Genomic DNA, 16,652 nt, shown 5'->3' with positions numbered 1-16,652 from the left:
TCTGACAGAAACATAAAATTCTTAAAGAATTGGAGAGGCTAGATGTAGGAAAAGTGTTCCAGATGTTGGGGGAGTTCAGAAGCAGGGGTCACAGTTTAAGAATAAGGGGTCGCCCAATTAAGACTGAGATGAGGAAAAACTTCTTCAGCCAGAGAGCTGTGAACTTATGGCATTCTCTGCCACAGAAGGCAGTGGAGACCATTTCACTGGATGTTTTCAAGAGAGAATTAGATTTAGCTCTTCGGGTGAAAGGAATCAAGAGATATGGGGAATAAGCAGGAACGGGGTACTGATTTTAGATGATCACGCATAATCATACTGAATGGTGGTGCTGGCTCGAAGGGCTACATGGCCTACTCCTGCACCTATTTTTCTATGTTTCTATAATCTGTTTAACCAAAGATCCTACCTACTGAGAACGTGTGATGGGAAAAATGGCCAACATGGGGAACTTTTCGGTGTTAGTGAGGCAATAAATAGATTTATCATGGTGTTTAGTTTCCATAGCACTGGTACCATTAGTTAAAGTAAACATTGGCAGTTGTAAACTAAGCTGGGGGCAATAAAACGAATCAGGGTGTACTGTTATGCAAATAGAAAAGTGGGTTTCTAAATAGCAGGGAACATTAGGTTCAAGATGACTCTGGGGAAAGACAAAGATGAAAGGTTGCAGAGACATTGATCAATGATAATTTATTTCAAAACTGTAGAAACCACAAGTAACCATAGTGTTTTAAGAATATAAAAATGCTGAGGGTGCTATGAACCTTTGAAACACTTTTGGTTCCCTAGTTTTTCCCAGTGCATCCCATTAAGGCATAGAATGAACTAAATTGTTCATGAAGCTCACCACTGTTCTATGAGATGCTTTATTTGTGTCTGTTCCTATCTGAGCTGAGCTGCACTTAACGCCAGATTCAGGGTACATGATTAACACCAAATTCCCTCCTACCTGCAGTTTATGGAGGGAGAGATGGAATGTGTCAGTGACTGTGTCAGTGGTCAGAGAGAGAGAGTGTGAGAGAGAGTGTGCTAGTGAGAGGGGAAAATTGTGTCAGTGAGAGAGATGGAGTGTTTTAGTGAGAGAAATGGAGTGTGTTTGTGAGAGAAATGGAATGTGGCAGGAAGAGACATATTGTGTCAATTGATGTTTGATTCTAATTTAAATTGGACATGCAAATTGGAGTGTATCCAGATCAGAAGAATTTGTCAGGAAAAAATAAGTACAACAGTGAATGTTCCACAAATTATAATAGTCCTCAAATGTGTTTTACGCGTATTTTACATTGTGACTTTTAAAAAGTCGGTTGGTTTAATTATTTCACTCATTGCATAATATAAAGGCTTAAATCACTTAACTATTATTCAATTGAATTAAATTCCTGTATGTAGTTGGACAATATAACTGGAAAACAATGTTTAATTAACAATCCACTTCCAGCAATGACTGGTTTTTTTTCCTGGAATTCATGTAATTCCAGACATGCGCATCATACGTAGCTGAGAATTTACGCTCCACATCCTTCTTTTTCCAGGGAACAAAGTACTCCTCCCAAGCTGGACATGGGACGGGGTAGAATCGATCAATGATCCATAAAGAGATGCCGTTGCATTCTTTGCCAATGAAGGCACCTAGGTTATCCATTTGACACCATCTCTTCAGCACATGGGTAATCAGTTTAGGACCTTGTTGACCCCAAATATTTCCAATGTAGTTAGCCACAAAATCTTTCACGCAATTCCAAAGAAAAGGATGGTGCCTGAGATAGAAACCCTTTGCACCCATACTGATAGAATCTGAGCCCTCTGGACACGTAAAGTTGCCAAATGGCATAGACTTCATTGATATAATGTCAGTGTCCAGGTAGATGCCCCCGTACTTCCACAACAGTGCTAATTTACAGGCATCACCAAACACATGGAGCCAATACATCTCCTTTGTTGGGCTGACCTGTGATATAATGGAGACAGAAACATTATCTTAAGTTCAATTCCTTCTAAACTTTCAGACCTCTCCCTCAATCCATGTTATGCTGTCAGGTCCACTCCTTAAGAAACAACTCAGTCCTCTCTTTATCTTTGTTCATGCAAAGCAGAGAGTTTTTGTTTAATTTTTTTTTATTATCCAAAATTACTTTATTCAATAAATAAATATATCCAAAACATGTTCCTTCCAAAACTCCATTCGACATTCTCAGAGGCGATACACACATTCAATACAAATATTCAAAACACCAATTACACAAAAATACCCCCCATCCTTGCCACTCATGTGGCTCATTGGCATGGGATCCCTTCCCTTATTTTGAGGGACGTCTCCATCACACCCTGCCCCCCATGTCCAGCAGTGGAAGGACCCTAGACTGTGGCCCTCCCCCACAGAGCCTTGGCGTTGGCTGCACCAAGCTTCAGTGCATCCCTCAGCACGTACTCCTGCAGTCTGCAGAGAGCCAATCGGCTGCATTCCCCGACGGATATCTTGCTCCGCTCGGAACAGATTTTTTTAAAATCAAAAACACTTTATTCAAGAAATAACTATATACAAAACATTTTCCTTCCAAAACTCCATCCGACATTCTATACATGCATTCAATACATACATTCAATACACCAATTACATAAAATTACCCCCCACTCTTGCCACTCAAGTGGCCCACTGGCATGGAATCCCTTCCCTTATTTTGAGGGGAGTCTCCACCACACCCTACCCCCCATGTCCAGCAGCAGAAGGACCGTAGACGGTGGCCCTCCCCCACAGAGCCTTGGCGTTGGCTGCACCAAGCTTCAGTGCGTCCCTCAGCACGTACTCCTGCAGTCTGCAGAGGGCCAGTCGGCAGTATTCTCCGATGGACTTCTCGCTCCGCTGGGCGGGCAGACCAATGAGTGTCTTTCACCAAGTTGATGACCTCAATGTCATCTCAATGTCAGTCTCTGAATGCGTCCCTGGGAACAGTCTGTAAATCACAGAGTCCTCTGTTACGGAGCTGTTTGGAATAAATCGTGACAGAGACCATTGCAAACGTCTCCAGACTGTCTTTACAAATCCACACTCTGCGAAGAGGTGGGCAACCGTGTCCTCTCCATAGTAGCCATCCCGAGGGCAGCGTGCGCTGGTGGTGAGGATCCGGCGGTGCAGGAAGGATCCGACTGGGCTGGCTCCCTTCACCAAGGGAGATCAAGGGAGTGATCATTCACTGGGATGGCTCCCTCCCTCCTTCCCTTCAAGCAAAGCCAGGTCTTGGTGCTTGATGGTGAGTTCTGGCGATGAGGCATTTTGCCAGACAAGCTGGGCAGTCTGCTCTGGGAACGATGCCACAGGATCCACGGAGTCATTTCCTTGCTGTGCCTGCAGGACATTCCGTGCTGACCACTGTCAGATGGACTTGTGGGCAAAGGTGTTGGTCCAGAAGAACATTTCCACGAATGACAGATGGTGCAGCAATGTCAAGCTGACTGGCACATTGCATGGCAACTGTGCCAGGCCCATCCTTCGCAACACCAGGGACAGGTAGAACCTCAGCAGGTAGTGACACTTGGTGCCCACGTGCCTTGGCTCTATGCTCCGCCTGATGCAGCCACACACGAAGGTGGCCATCAGGATGAGGGTGAGGTTGGGCACGCTTTTAAGTCCGTTGTCTGCCGACTTGTGCATTGCGGTCCATCCTCGATCCACTGATGAAGCGAAAGACAGCTCGGGTAATCCCCGTGGCGTAGGAGGGAGGGATGGGCCACATTTATGCCAAGTACAGCAGCCCCGAGAGCACTTCACACTTCACACTTCACACTTCACACTTCACACCCGATGACCAGATATGACCAGATATTTTCCCGTGATGGAGAGGGAGCTTCCACAGCTCCAGTTTCGTCCCCACCTTGGCTCAGATCCCACCGAACATGCCTCAGATCCCACCGAACCAGGTCCCCAGCACCTTCAAGATGTCAAGCTTGATGGTGAAGGGGATGTAAGATCAGTCGGGCCAGTTACCAAAGAACATGGCCTCACTCTTTCTGCGATTCACCCTGGTTCCCATGGCCAACTCAAACTGGTCGCAGACGCTAATTAATCTGCGGCTGACCCTGGATCCAAGCGGAAGACGGCAACATCGTCCATGTACTGTGAGGTTTTGATCTGAGTGCCCCCACTGCCTGGCAATGTCACTCCTCTTATGCTCGCGTCCTTCCTGATGGATTCGGCAAAGGGCTCAATACAACAGATGAACAAGACAGGGGAGAGAGGGCAACCCTGCCTGATTCCAGACCTGACGGGGAAACTGTCTGATTCCCACATATTGATTTGGACTGCACTACAGATATCGGTGTAGAGCAGTTGGGTCCACTTCCTGATTCCCTCCCCATAGCCCATTTTGGAGAGCACGTTCCTCATGTATGTGTGCAATATCCTGTCGAAGGCCTTCTCCTGGTCCAAGTTGACCAGGCAGGCATCCACCCGTCTGTCCTGTACGTAGGCAATGGTATCTCTCAGCAGCGCCAGGCTGTCTGAGATTTTCCTGCCAGGTACAGCACAGGTTTGGTCCGGGTGGATCACCTGTCCTAGAGCAGACTTGACCCGGTTGGCGATGGCCTTAGACAGGATCTTGTAACCTACATTCAACAATGTGATGGGTCTCCAATTCCTTATATCATTCATCTCCCCCTTCTGCTTGTAAATTAGTGTGATGCTGCCCTTCCTCATAGAGTCTGACATGCTGCTGGATAGAAGCATGTCATTGTGCACTTCCACCCAGTCCCACAGAGCCAAATCCAACACAATTTCAATCGCTTCCGGGCGTTTTACTCGAGGCAAAGGATTGGATGGAGCCAGTCTGCACTTCCAGGATCTGTGGTTGGTCCAGACTCTCCTGCTTGCTGTTCACCAAGACCTCCGTGATAGAGGACAGGAAGTTCTGGGAAGTGGTGCTGTTTGTGACCTTTCTGTCATATAAACCCTTATAAAAGGATCTGCAGATCCTCAGCATGTCCCATTGTACCCATACTGTTAGAATCTGAGCCCTGTGGACATGTAAAGTTGCCAAATGGCATAGACTTCATTGACATAATGTCAGTGTAGAGGTAGATGCCTCTGTACTTCCAAAACAGGGCTAATTTACAGCCATCACCAAACACATGGAGCCAAAACTTCTTTTTTGGGGTTTACCTGTGATATAATGGAGGAAGAAACATTATCTTCAGTTCAGTATAAGAAAATAACTGCAGATACTGGTACAAATCGAAGGTATTTATTCACAAAATGCTGTAGTAACTCAGCAGGTCAGGCAGCATCTCTGGAGAGAAGGAATGGGTGACGTTTTGGGTCGAGACCCTTCTTCAGACAAAGGAAGGATATAGGTGGAGAAAGGAAGATAGAGGGAGATCTGGGAAGGAGGAGGGGAAGAGAGGGACAGAGGAACTATCTAAAGTTGGAGATGTCGATGTTCATACCACTGGGCTGCAAGCTGCCCAGGCGAAATATGAGGTGCTGTTCCTCCACTTTCCATTGGGCCTCACTATGGCACTGGAGGAGGCCCATGACATAAATGTCAGATTGGGTATGGGAGGGGGAGTTGAAGTGCTCGGCCACCGGGAGATCATGCGGACCGAGCGCAGGTGTTGAGCGAAGCGATCACCGAGCCTGCACTTGGTTTCGCCGATGTAAATAAGTTGACATCTAGAGCAGCGGATGCAATAAATGATGTTGGAGGAGGTGCAGGTGAACCTTTGTCTCACCTGAAAAGACTGTTTGGGTCCTTGGATGGAGTTGAGGGGGGAGGTAAAGGGACAGGTGTTGCATCTCGTGCGGTTGCAGGGGAAAGTGCCCGGGGATGGGGTGGTTTGGGTAGGAAGGGACGAGTGGACCAGGGAGTTACGGAGGGAACCGTCTTTGTGGAACGCAGAGAGGGGAGGGGATGGGAAGATATGGCCAGTGGTGGGGTCCCGTTGTAGGTGACGGAAATGTTGGCGGATGATTTGTTGGATCTGCAGGCTGGTGGGGTGGAAGGTGAGAACGAGAGGGATTCTGTCCTTTTTGTGAGAGGGGGGAGGGGGAGCAAGAGCGGAGCTGCGGGATGTAGAAGAGACCCTAGTGAGAGCCTCATCTATTATGGAAGAGGGGAAGCCCCGTTTCCTGAAGAATGAGGACATCTCTGACGGTCTAGTGTGAAACACCTCATCCCGGGCGCAGATGTGGCGTAGACGGAGGAATTGGGAGTAGGGGATAGACTTTTTGCAGGGGACCGGGTGGGAAGAAGTGTAGTCCAGATAGCTGTGCGAGTCAGTGGGTTTATAGTAAATGTCCGTCACTAGTCTGTCTCCTGTGATGGAGATGGTGAGGTCCAGAAACGGGAGGGAGATGTCGGAGATAGTCCAGGTATATTTAAGGGCAGGATGGAAATTGGAAGTGAAGTGTATGAAGTCAGTGAGTTCTGCATGGGTACAAGAGGTAGCACCAATACAGTCGTCGATGTAGCGGAGGTAGAGTTCGGGGATGGGGCCGGTGTACGCCCGGAACAGAGATTGTTCGACGTACCCGACAAAGAGGCAGGCGAGTGCCCATAGCTACGCCTCTGGTTTGGATGAAGTGGGAGGAGTCAAAGGAGAAGTTGTTGAGCGTAAGAACAATCTGAATTATCTTAAGTCTAATTCCTTCTAAACCTTCAGACTTATCCCTCAATCCATGTTAAGCTGTCAGGTCCACTCCTTAATAAACAACTCAATCCTCTCTTCATCTTTGTTCATAATAATAATAATAATAATAATAATAATGCATTACATTTGTATAGCGCTTTTCTAAAAACTCAAAGACGCTTTACATGGTTTACTAAAACATAGAAAAAAAAAAAAAAGAATAAGTAAACGAACAGAAAAGGAAAAATAAGGTGAGGTGACGGTCAGTGGTTGAAGGCAGTGTTGAACAGGTGAGACTTCAGTGATGTTTTGAATGTGGTGAGTGAGGAGGAGTCTCTGACGGTTTGAGGTAGTGAGTTCCAGAGGGTGGGAGCAGCAATGGAGAAAGCCCTGTCCCCCCAGGATCTGAGTTTGGTCCGGATGGGGGGGGACAGGAGGATAGCAGCAGCAGAGCGGAGGGTACGGGTGGGAGTGTGTCTGTGGAGGAGGTCAGTCAGATAGGATGGGGCCAGGTTATGGAGGGCTTTGTAGGTCATGAGGAGGATTTTGTACTGGATTCTCTGGGGGATGGGGAGCCAGTGGAGCTTGTAAAGGACAGGGGTGATATGGTCACGGGTCGGGGAGTGGGTGAGTAGACGGGCAGCGGAGTTCTGGATGTATTGGAGTTTATTGATGATTTTTGAGGGTCAACCATAGAGGAGGCTGTTACAGTAGTCCAGACGGGAGGTGATGAAGGCGTGGATGAGGGTTTCTGCAGCTGTGGAGGAGAGGGACGGACGGAGACGGGCAATGTTTTTGAGGTGGAAGAAAGCTGTCTTGGTGATGTGTTTGATGTGTTTGTCGAAGGAGAGGGTTTGATCAAAGATGATTCCAAGATTCCGGATGTGAGGGGAGATGGATACTGGGAAACCATCAATGTTGAGGGTGAAGTTGTGGGTGGATTTGGTGAGCGTTTTTGGTCCAGATAGTGAGTCATACTGTTATATAGGTAAATACCTTTGGCAAATCACATCCACCTGATCACTGGACTCATCGGTTCTACCCCCATTTATCTACAATAGATCCGTGATGATTCACATGCTTATCGAGATCCTTCTTAAATAGTTTGAGAGTACCTGCCTCCAACCTGCTGTCCAGGCTCATTACCTTATCTATGCCTCTTATGATGTGATCAACCTCAATGAAGTCACTCCTCAGCCTCCTGTACTCAAGTGAATAAATAAACATCCTATCCAGCCTCTCCTTATAACTCAAAACCTCTAGAACTGATAACTTCCTCAAAAATCTTCATTGCTCCCTTTGCAGTTTGTTATTTTGACTGAAGTAATCCAATCCAGACAACATATTAGTTATTAATATCTATTTTAAACATCGAATATTGCAGCAGCAAATATTTAAAAATCTATCAATTCATACTTTATGGATGATCCAACCATTAAACATTTACTGACTTATTTGGCAGAAAATCCCAAAGATTCTCTGACTGAGAGAAATTCCTCCTCAATTTTATCCTGAATGGCCAAAGTCTTCTTTAGAGAGAGTCATCCCCTTAATATAGACACCTAGTCAAAGGAAACATCATCTCAGTATTTACCCTGTCAAGCACCTTACGAATATTGGACATTTCAGGGAGATAACGTGGGTTTTACTATCTCAGGCGAGCACTGACCCAAGATACTCAATCTCTGTTATACAGCAAACGTGCCATGCAAGGAATCATCCTGGTGCAACTTTACTGCACTTCATTTAGTGCGTTCATTCTTTATCATTCAGGGAGACCAGACTTGGACGCAAATTTCAGATAGTCTGAGTCATCTTACTCCCAGGAAGAAAATAGTCAATGCCCACCCTTCCTATCATGTACATGTCCAAATATATTTTAAGTGCTGTTACAGTAGCTGCCTCAAGCACTTCCTCCAGCTCATTCCATAGACAGACCATCCAGTGCGTGGAAAATCAGGCCTCACAATCCCATTGTGTACATTTATCTGATCATGTCCCTACTCTGGTTTGACGACCCAAAATGTAACACATCACACTTTCTTCTTATTGGTTACCTTTTGATAGAAGAATTTCAATGGAGTATCATCAAACAGTTCGGCAGCGTTTACAGGTAGAAGGACAACATTCTTCACTGAGGAGAGCAACGGGATGAGTCTGTAATCAGGCTCTGGATACTGGCTCAATTTGCCACTGAACCCCTTCATGAAGAAATAGATTGGTTTATCTGGGTTTTGACGAGCAGTGGACTCCACTGAGCACGCCACCAATGGCTTCCCCCGTTTTAAGTTTTCGCCAGACAGATAATTTTTGGAGTTCATCCATGTGGTCTTAAATCTTTGCCATTGCATCTCCACCGCCAATTCTTTAAGTATAATTTGCCAGTCTATTTGAGGCAATTCTCGTCTCATACCTTCGAAGTTTCCTTTCTTTAAATTCAGGGACCTAGTCTCTGAATTATACGTGTCACTCTCCATCCTAATGCAAAATTCCACCATATTATGGTCACTGTTGCCCAAGGGGCTTTGCATAACAAGATCGCTAACTAATCCTTCCTCATTACACAGTACCCAGTCTAGGATAGTCTGCCCTCCAGTCGGTTCCACTACATATTGGTTTAATAAACCATCCCGTATACATTCCAGGAAATCCTCGTCCTCAGCGCTATTACCAATTTGGTTGGCCCAATCTATATGAAGATTAAAGTCACCCATGACCCATCCCTTTTGTACAGGTCACCCTTGCCCCAGAAGGATTCCAGTGACCAATATTCGTAAGGTGCTAGCTCATTATCTCAATCCATGTTCCTAAGCTGTTTCATCATTCGGTAATGATGATGGCTAGCTCTATTTCTCTTTTCACAGATGCTGCCTGACCTGCTGAGTGTTTCGATAATTTCCTGTTTTTCTTTCCGAAGTCCACCAATGTAGTTTTTATTTACTTTCCACTTGCAATATATTGTGTATGGAAAATTAACATCAACCTTCAGGGATTTGCATGCAAATTCTCACAGGTCCACTTGAATCTTTCACCATCTCTCAATCTCTTCTAAAATACCTCATCTTTTACTTCTTCGACTGCAGATGATGACCACCGTTTTACTCATTGTATTCAATATGGTATATCACTACCCATCCATACAGCCTCTCTAATGCCCCAAACCCACTCTGTCTTCTCATCACTGCTCACACAGCCAACTAGCTTTGTGTTATCAGCAAACATGGATATATTACTCATGGTCTTCTCATCCAAATCTACAAAGATTAATAACCGTTGGCTCAGTATCACCATTCCCCGCAGCAAACAACTGGTTACAGCCTCCCAAATAATTATTGTTATTTGCTCCTATCTCTTCATTAATTAATCCTCAATCCTTGTCAGTATATTGCCCCCATTATATGCACTCGTTTGGATGAGTTTCTGGAAGCAAATGGCAATGGTTGGTGGGTCGTTCCGTGACTGAATGATTATTACCATTGGGGATTCACTGGCATTAACCATTTAGTCAGAGAAACATCCATGGTCCATTGACTTAGACTTAAACATAGGAGACGTGACAATGAGGATTATAAATGTTACAAAAATGATTGAAAGGGGATGTTGGGGGAAGGTACTTAATGGGAGCATGGCAGATTACAATGCTCTATGTTAGTTGTCTCTAGCCAGTGCAGTTCAGGATTCGTCATGTGAAAGCGTGGTGGAGGCAGAAAACCTCATCAAGTTAAAATACAAACTGGATTGATTTCAGGTTTTACCCTAAATGGGCTGGTAGCTCTTGCAGAACCAGGTCTATGTAGTACTTCTATAACTTCCAATTGTGTGTGCACCAATGGTGCAACAAGGGAACATAAGGTATCCTGTGGCTCTCAAGGTAAGATCCTTTAAATCAGGCACACAATACACAATACACACAACAAACAACTGGTTTCTTATTGTCAGCACCAAATGCCGTACATTAAAATGTAGGAAGTGCATGTACATCGTTTGGAAATTCTGATTGCAAGAGGTAAACGTTTTGTATTTCTGGCAGTTGCAAGGAAAGATGTGAATGGGTCAATAGGTGTTGTTAGAGAATGAAAAACAGAGGGAATGTTCCCATCAGGATACTAAGTGGAGCTGGGAGAGAAAGATAAGTTTGATGGTGATGTCAGATTGAAGGGGGCACTGGAGTAATTAGATATCCACAACAAAATGAGCTGATAAGGACCATGAAATGTTCAAAGTACCATAATATTCAAGGTATCATGGATGTAAGTTGGAAGAGTAGAAAGGCTAGAGTTCACCCAACCATTGTTGTGAAATAATTCCTGTTTTTACAATTTTCTTCTCCAGCTTGATCCAATAATCTTCTGTTCCTAGCTGTCTCTTTGTCTCCAATAATATTCCATTTTGTAAATAGTGCAATTTCTCTATTTGATGTCTGCCCTTCTTCAAACTTGGACCATGTGTGGTCTCAGCATGGGTTTTGCTTTAAAATCAGTTTTGCTATTATTTTTGTGCATTGAAACGAAGTGCACAATGTAGAGAATGAATTAGAGCAGCATTTTCTTGATCCACTGATACTGTGTGTTGTCAAGACTGGTACCAGTGGAATCAGTGCCAAAATAAGTTTTGATGACTTTAAATAATAACAGATTCATTACTCGCAACACCAACAGACAGCAATGTTAGGAACCCTATTGGGATTAACAGCACCTGACCGACCATCCAGAATTTATCACCTTCTGCCTCACCCTCTGTTTGATTCAGCTCCCCCCAGCATCAGAGGTGTTGTGGTAGCAAGTCCTGCTTGTGGATCTTGGGGCGGCGGTAGGCGTGAGCTGTGCACATTGAGGGTGGAGGCGTGGAGGTAAAATTGCCTGAGGATGTAAGATCAGTGATGATAACATTCAATTTGGGGTGGAAGGTGGAATGAGGTATTTTCTGGGGAGCTGACATTAAAACAATACAGTTCTTTGCCAAGCAGGTTTGTGAGCTTTGATTCAGACAGAGGCCTTGTTGTGTGGACTGGAGGCCTGTGACGAGTGTGTGCCTCAGGGATCAGTACTGCACCAATGCTGTCAACAATCTCACGATCAGAGACAATGAAGATGATTATCGAGAGTTACAGCAGGAATGACCAGTTGCGCAAGTAGGCCAAGGAATGACAAATGAAGTTTAATTCATTTCAGTATGAGGTGGTTGCATTTTGGGAAGTTATACCTGGTCAGGAACTTCACAGTGAATGGTAGGGCCCTGTGGAATGTTGTCAAACAGAGGTAGTCAGGGTGTACCAGTATATTGTTCCCTTAAAGTGGCATCACAGGCAGATAGGATAGCGAAGAAGGCTTTTGAAACATAGAAACATAGAATGTTTTAGAGGATGTATTATTGCCTTTCAGGCATCCCAAAGCAAGAAGAACCGAGCTGAACAACATGAGCTAGAAAGACAGATAAAACAGCTAGACACAACAAACGCGATCGCTCCTTCTATTATAATACATAATAAAATTGCTGCTCTTAAATATAGGTTAAATCATATACTTTCAGCTCAAATCTTAAGGCTTTTTCAGCATACTAAACAAATATATTTTGAATTTGGAAATAAGCCACAGAAATTGATAGCTCGACAACTCCGTAAATTAGAAGACGAATCCACAATTCATAAAATCAGATCAGACAACGGAGACTTGCTTAAATTACCCAAGGACATTAACGAGAGATTTTTGCAATTTTATCAGACATTATACTCATCAAACATAATAGATAGCCCTGCGAATATGCAAAACTTTTTGCAGAAATGTAACCTCACTGGTTTAAATGACAATGAGAAAAATTTACTGGGCGCAGAAATAACTACGAATGACATTGAAGAGGTCATTAAGTCCTTGAAAAATGGGAAGACTGCTTGGCAAAGAATTTAGTGACTTGGCAAACCTGCTTGGCAAAGAATTTAGTGACTTGATCTCCCCACGCTTACAAACTGTATATAGTTACGCCTTTAAACAACAGATATTACCACAAACTTTGACTGAATCAACAATAATACTTATCCCTAAAAAAGATAAGGATTCTGGTTCGTATAGAGCCATAGCTCTTTTAAATACTGATCAGAAGATATTAGCTAAAGTTTTAGCCCATAGATTAAGTTTAGTTATTGATAAATTAATACACCCTGATCAATCAGGCTTTATATCTAAACGATATTCTTTCTAGAACCTAAGACGTTTGTTCAATATAATATATTCAAATAGAATATTAAACGAAGACTTAGCAATCATTTCGCTAGACGCTGAAAAAGCATTTGATCAAGTGGAATGGCCCTATCTTTTCTCCGTGATGGAAAAATTCCAACTTGGTGAAAACTTTTGCTCAGGGGTGAAACTTTTATATAAAACTCCAACAGCTAGAATATTGAGAAACCAAATGTTGTCACCAAAATGTCACTTATCCAGAGGTTGTAGACAAGGATGTCCACTATCTCCGCTTTTATTTGCCCTCGTTATAGAACCACTCGCCGAGAGTATCAGATCACACCCAGACATTCACGGCTATAACACTAAACATACAATTAACAAAATTTCCTGAAATGCGGATGATGTACTATTATACATCACAAACGCTGAAATTAGCATTCCGAATTTACTAAATCTCATAACTCAATTTGGCTCATTCTCCGGATATAGAATTAATTGGTACAAAAGTGAAATCATGCCAATTACGGAACAAAATCCGGCTATACTTCAACAATTCCCTTTTAAAATTGCCTATGAAAAGTTCAAATACCTTGGAATCTACGTGACTAGGAAATATACTTCTTTATTTAAATCAAATTTCCCTTCTTTAGTCACTAAATTACATAGAAATATCCAATTTTGGAAAACACTCCCCATTTCACTAGCTGGTCAAATTAATGCTATAAATATGATCTTCCTCCCACAGCTACTATACTTATTTCAAGCAATTCCGATACACCTTCCAAAAAATTTTTTCAAAAAAATTGATTCAGTTATTACTAATTTTATTTGGGATTATAAGACCCATAGAATAAATAAAAGACATTTATGCAAGTCTAAAACTAATGGAGGATTCGCTTTACCAAACTTCCTATTTTATTATTGGGCGGTTAATATTAAAAATATAACCTTCTGGCTGAACGACATTGATCGGCAACCAGATTGGTTAAAGTTGGAGAAGGAGGATTGCTTACCATTTGACATTGGTGCGATCTTATTCGCCCCAATAACTTTGAATAAAAAAACATATGGAGGAAATCCGATTATACATAGTGTTATCCGTATTTGGAAACAATTAAAACTCACTTTAAAATTGAGTAATTTATCTCTCTTCCTACCCATTGCAAAAATAACCCTTCTTTCAAACCGTCTGTCTCAGATAGAGGATTCATTCAATGGAAAAGTTATGGAATTAAAATGGTGGGAGACCTCTATCATAAGGGAACTTTTCTCTCTTTTCAGGAATTACAACAGAAGTATGGATTACATGCTAATAATTTTTTTAGATATTTACAAATCAGAGATTATGTAAAATCACATACGCAAGAATATAGATTTAGAGGCCCAGGAATTCTTGATGAATGCTTGAACCGTCACTACAATACAAATAAATTAATATCTTATATTTATAACACTCTTTTAGATACCAACATTCCGTCATCAGAATCATATAGACGAGCATGGGAGGACGAATTGGCTCAACCCATAACGCAAGACATATGGGACGAAAGTTTACAACACATACATCAATGCTCGTTAAACACTAGACACTCATTAATACAATTTAAAATATTACACAGATTACATTATTCGAAGACAAAATTAAACAGGATCTTCCCAAGTATCTCTCCTATTTGTGATAAATGTCAATTTCAAGAAGCCAATTTAACTCACATTTTTGTGACTTGTACAAACATGCAAAATTTTTGGATCGATATTTTAAAAATCATTTCTAAAGTTATCGATAACCAACTGGATTTAGATCCAAAATTAATAATTTTAGGATTATCAGAACACATTACAAACTTTACGCTAAGTCAGAGACGCTTTCTTGACTACAATTTAATAACTGCGAAAAAATTAATACTTAAATTTTGGAAAAAAACAGTAACCCCCACAATTAAAATGTGGATTACGGAAATGACCGAGACCTTGCATTTGGAAAAAATAAGGTTTGCCTTAATTGACAAACCAGATCTATTTTTAAAAATATGGTCTCCATTTATTGAATTTTTAAAAAAGTAAATGGGTTTGTCACAAAACTAAAATTTAAAACAAAAGTTAAAACTTGAGTTTAGGGTTGGATGTACAACTATACTCATTAACTCCCGAATCAATCCCCATAATCTTTATGTTAGTAATTCTCTTTTTTCTTTGCTCTCTCTCTATTAGTTTATAGTCTTTTTTTCCAGCCTATTTTCATCTTTATTTTTTCTTTAAAAATTTAAAAATTGAAGCTATGTAAGAACTCTATAACCAATTTGTCGTTTATTATTATTTGTAGATATGCTTTAAAAAAAAAAAATAAATAAATAAATAAAAAAAATAAAGTGGCATCACAGGCAGATAGTCAAGTCAAGTCAAGTCAATTTTATTTGTATAGCACATTTAAAAACAACCCACGTTGACCAAAGTGCTGTACATCTGATTAGGTTCCAATGGGAAAAAAAAAGAAACATACAGTAGCACGCAAACAGTTCACAGCGCCTCCTCAATGAGCCTCAAACGCTAGGGAGTAGAAATAGGTTTTGAGCCTGGACTTAAAGGAGTCGATGGAGGGGGTAGTTCTGATGGGGAGAGGGATGCTGTTCCAGGATAGGATAGTGAAGAAAGCTTTTGAAACATAGAAACATAGAAAATAGGTGCAGGAGGAGGACATTTGGCCCTTCGAGCCAGCACGGCCATTCATTGTGATCATGGGTGATCATCTACAATCAGTAACCTGTGCCTGCCTTCTCCCCATATCCCTTGATTCCACTAGCCCCTAGAGCTCTATTTTGGCATGCCAGCCTTCATCAGTCAAGGAATGGAGTACAGAAATTGGGATATTATGTTGTACATGATGTTGATGAGGCTGCATTTTGGATTATTGTGTTCAGTTTTGGTCACCCTGCTGTGAACGATGTCATTAAGATGAAAAGACAGAGAAGATTCATGAGAATGTTGCCAGGACTTGAGGGCCTGAGCTGTAGGTAAAGATTGAGCAAGCTAGGACTTTAATCCTTGGAGTGTCGGAGCTGATGGGTGAAAATAGAGCCAATTCTGATGAAATGTTATTGACTGTATGTTGCTGCCTGATCCATTAAAATTACTTCCAGCATTTAATTTCCATTTTTATATATTTCCTTCTCATGATGGTCACATTACCTTTCTGGTTTTAGTGGAACCTTTCGTTGTGTCACATTCATAAAATATCAAACCTCTTATTGAAAATAAATGTAAGAATATGGTTGAATGCACAGAGTCATATTTTCAGAGTAGAGAATTACAGGGCATAAGTTGAAGGTAAGGAGGGAAAGATTTAAGAGGAATCTGAGGGGCAAATTGTTCACACTTAGGCAAGTGGGACTGGGGTAGCTGGGACTTTGTTGTTCGGTGTGAACGAGTTGTGCTGAAGGGCCTGTTTCCACACCTATGACCTATGGCTCTATGACTCTATAAGGAGGAATGTGGGCACACGGAATGATCTTCCAGATGAAATAGTTGAGGCAAATTCAATTACAATATTTAAAAGACATTTGAACAGGTGCATCGATTGGAAAGCTTTAGAGGGAAAGGAGACAAACACGGGCATTTGAAATGAGCTGAGATTTGGAATCTTGGTCATCATGGGCAGTTTGAGTAAAGGGCCTGTTTTCATGTTGTATGACTCTATAACTATGTATGATTAACCATCCCTCGACATCCTCTCAGCTCACACCATCACCAATTATGCAACTCAGTCTCTGTTGGTCTCCACCATGTCACTGACACTATCTTTGTTTTCTGTAACCCTGACAATACTTTGTAGTTTAAGCTCTGATTTCTATCTATTCT

The 16,652-nt window shown here is 42.2% G+C and overlaps 1 pseudogene; it reads right to left on the bottom strand.

Moving 5' to 3' along the window:
- Window positions 1-1,354: 1,354 nt before the first annotated feature.
- Window positions 1,355-8,942, bottom strand: LOC144599108 (alpha-1,4-N-acetylglucosaminyltransferase-like; annotated as a pseudogene).
- Between the last annotated feature and the right edge of the window lie 7,710 nt (window positions 8,943-16,652).

The sequence above is a fragment of the Rhinoraja longicauda genome, chromosome 13 (genome assembly GCF_053455715.1).
Source record: "Rhinoraja longicauda isolate Sanriku21f chromosome 13, sRhiLon1.1, whole genome shotgun sequence".
Lineage (NCBI taxonomy): Eukaryota > Metazoa > Chordata > Chondrichthyes > Rajiformes > Arhynchobatidae > Rhinoraja > Rhinoraja longicauda.
Note: the sequence above shows the minus strand (reverse complement) of the source record. Positions and strands in the feature narration are given on the sequence as shown.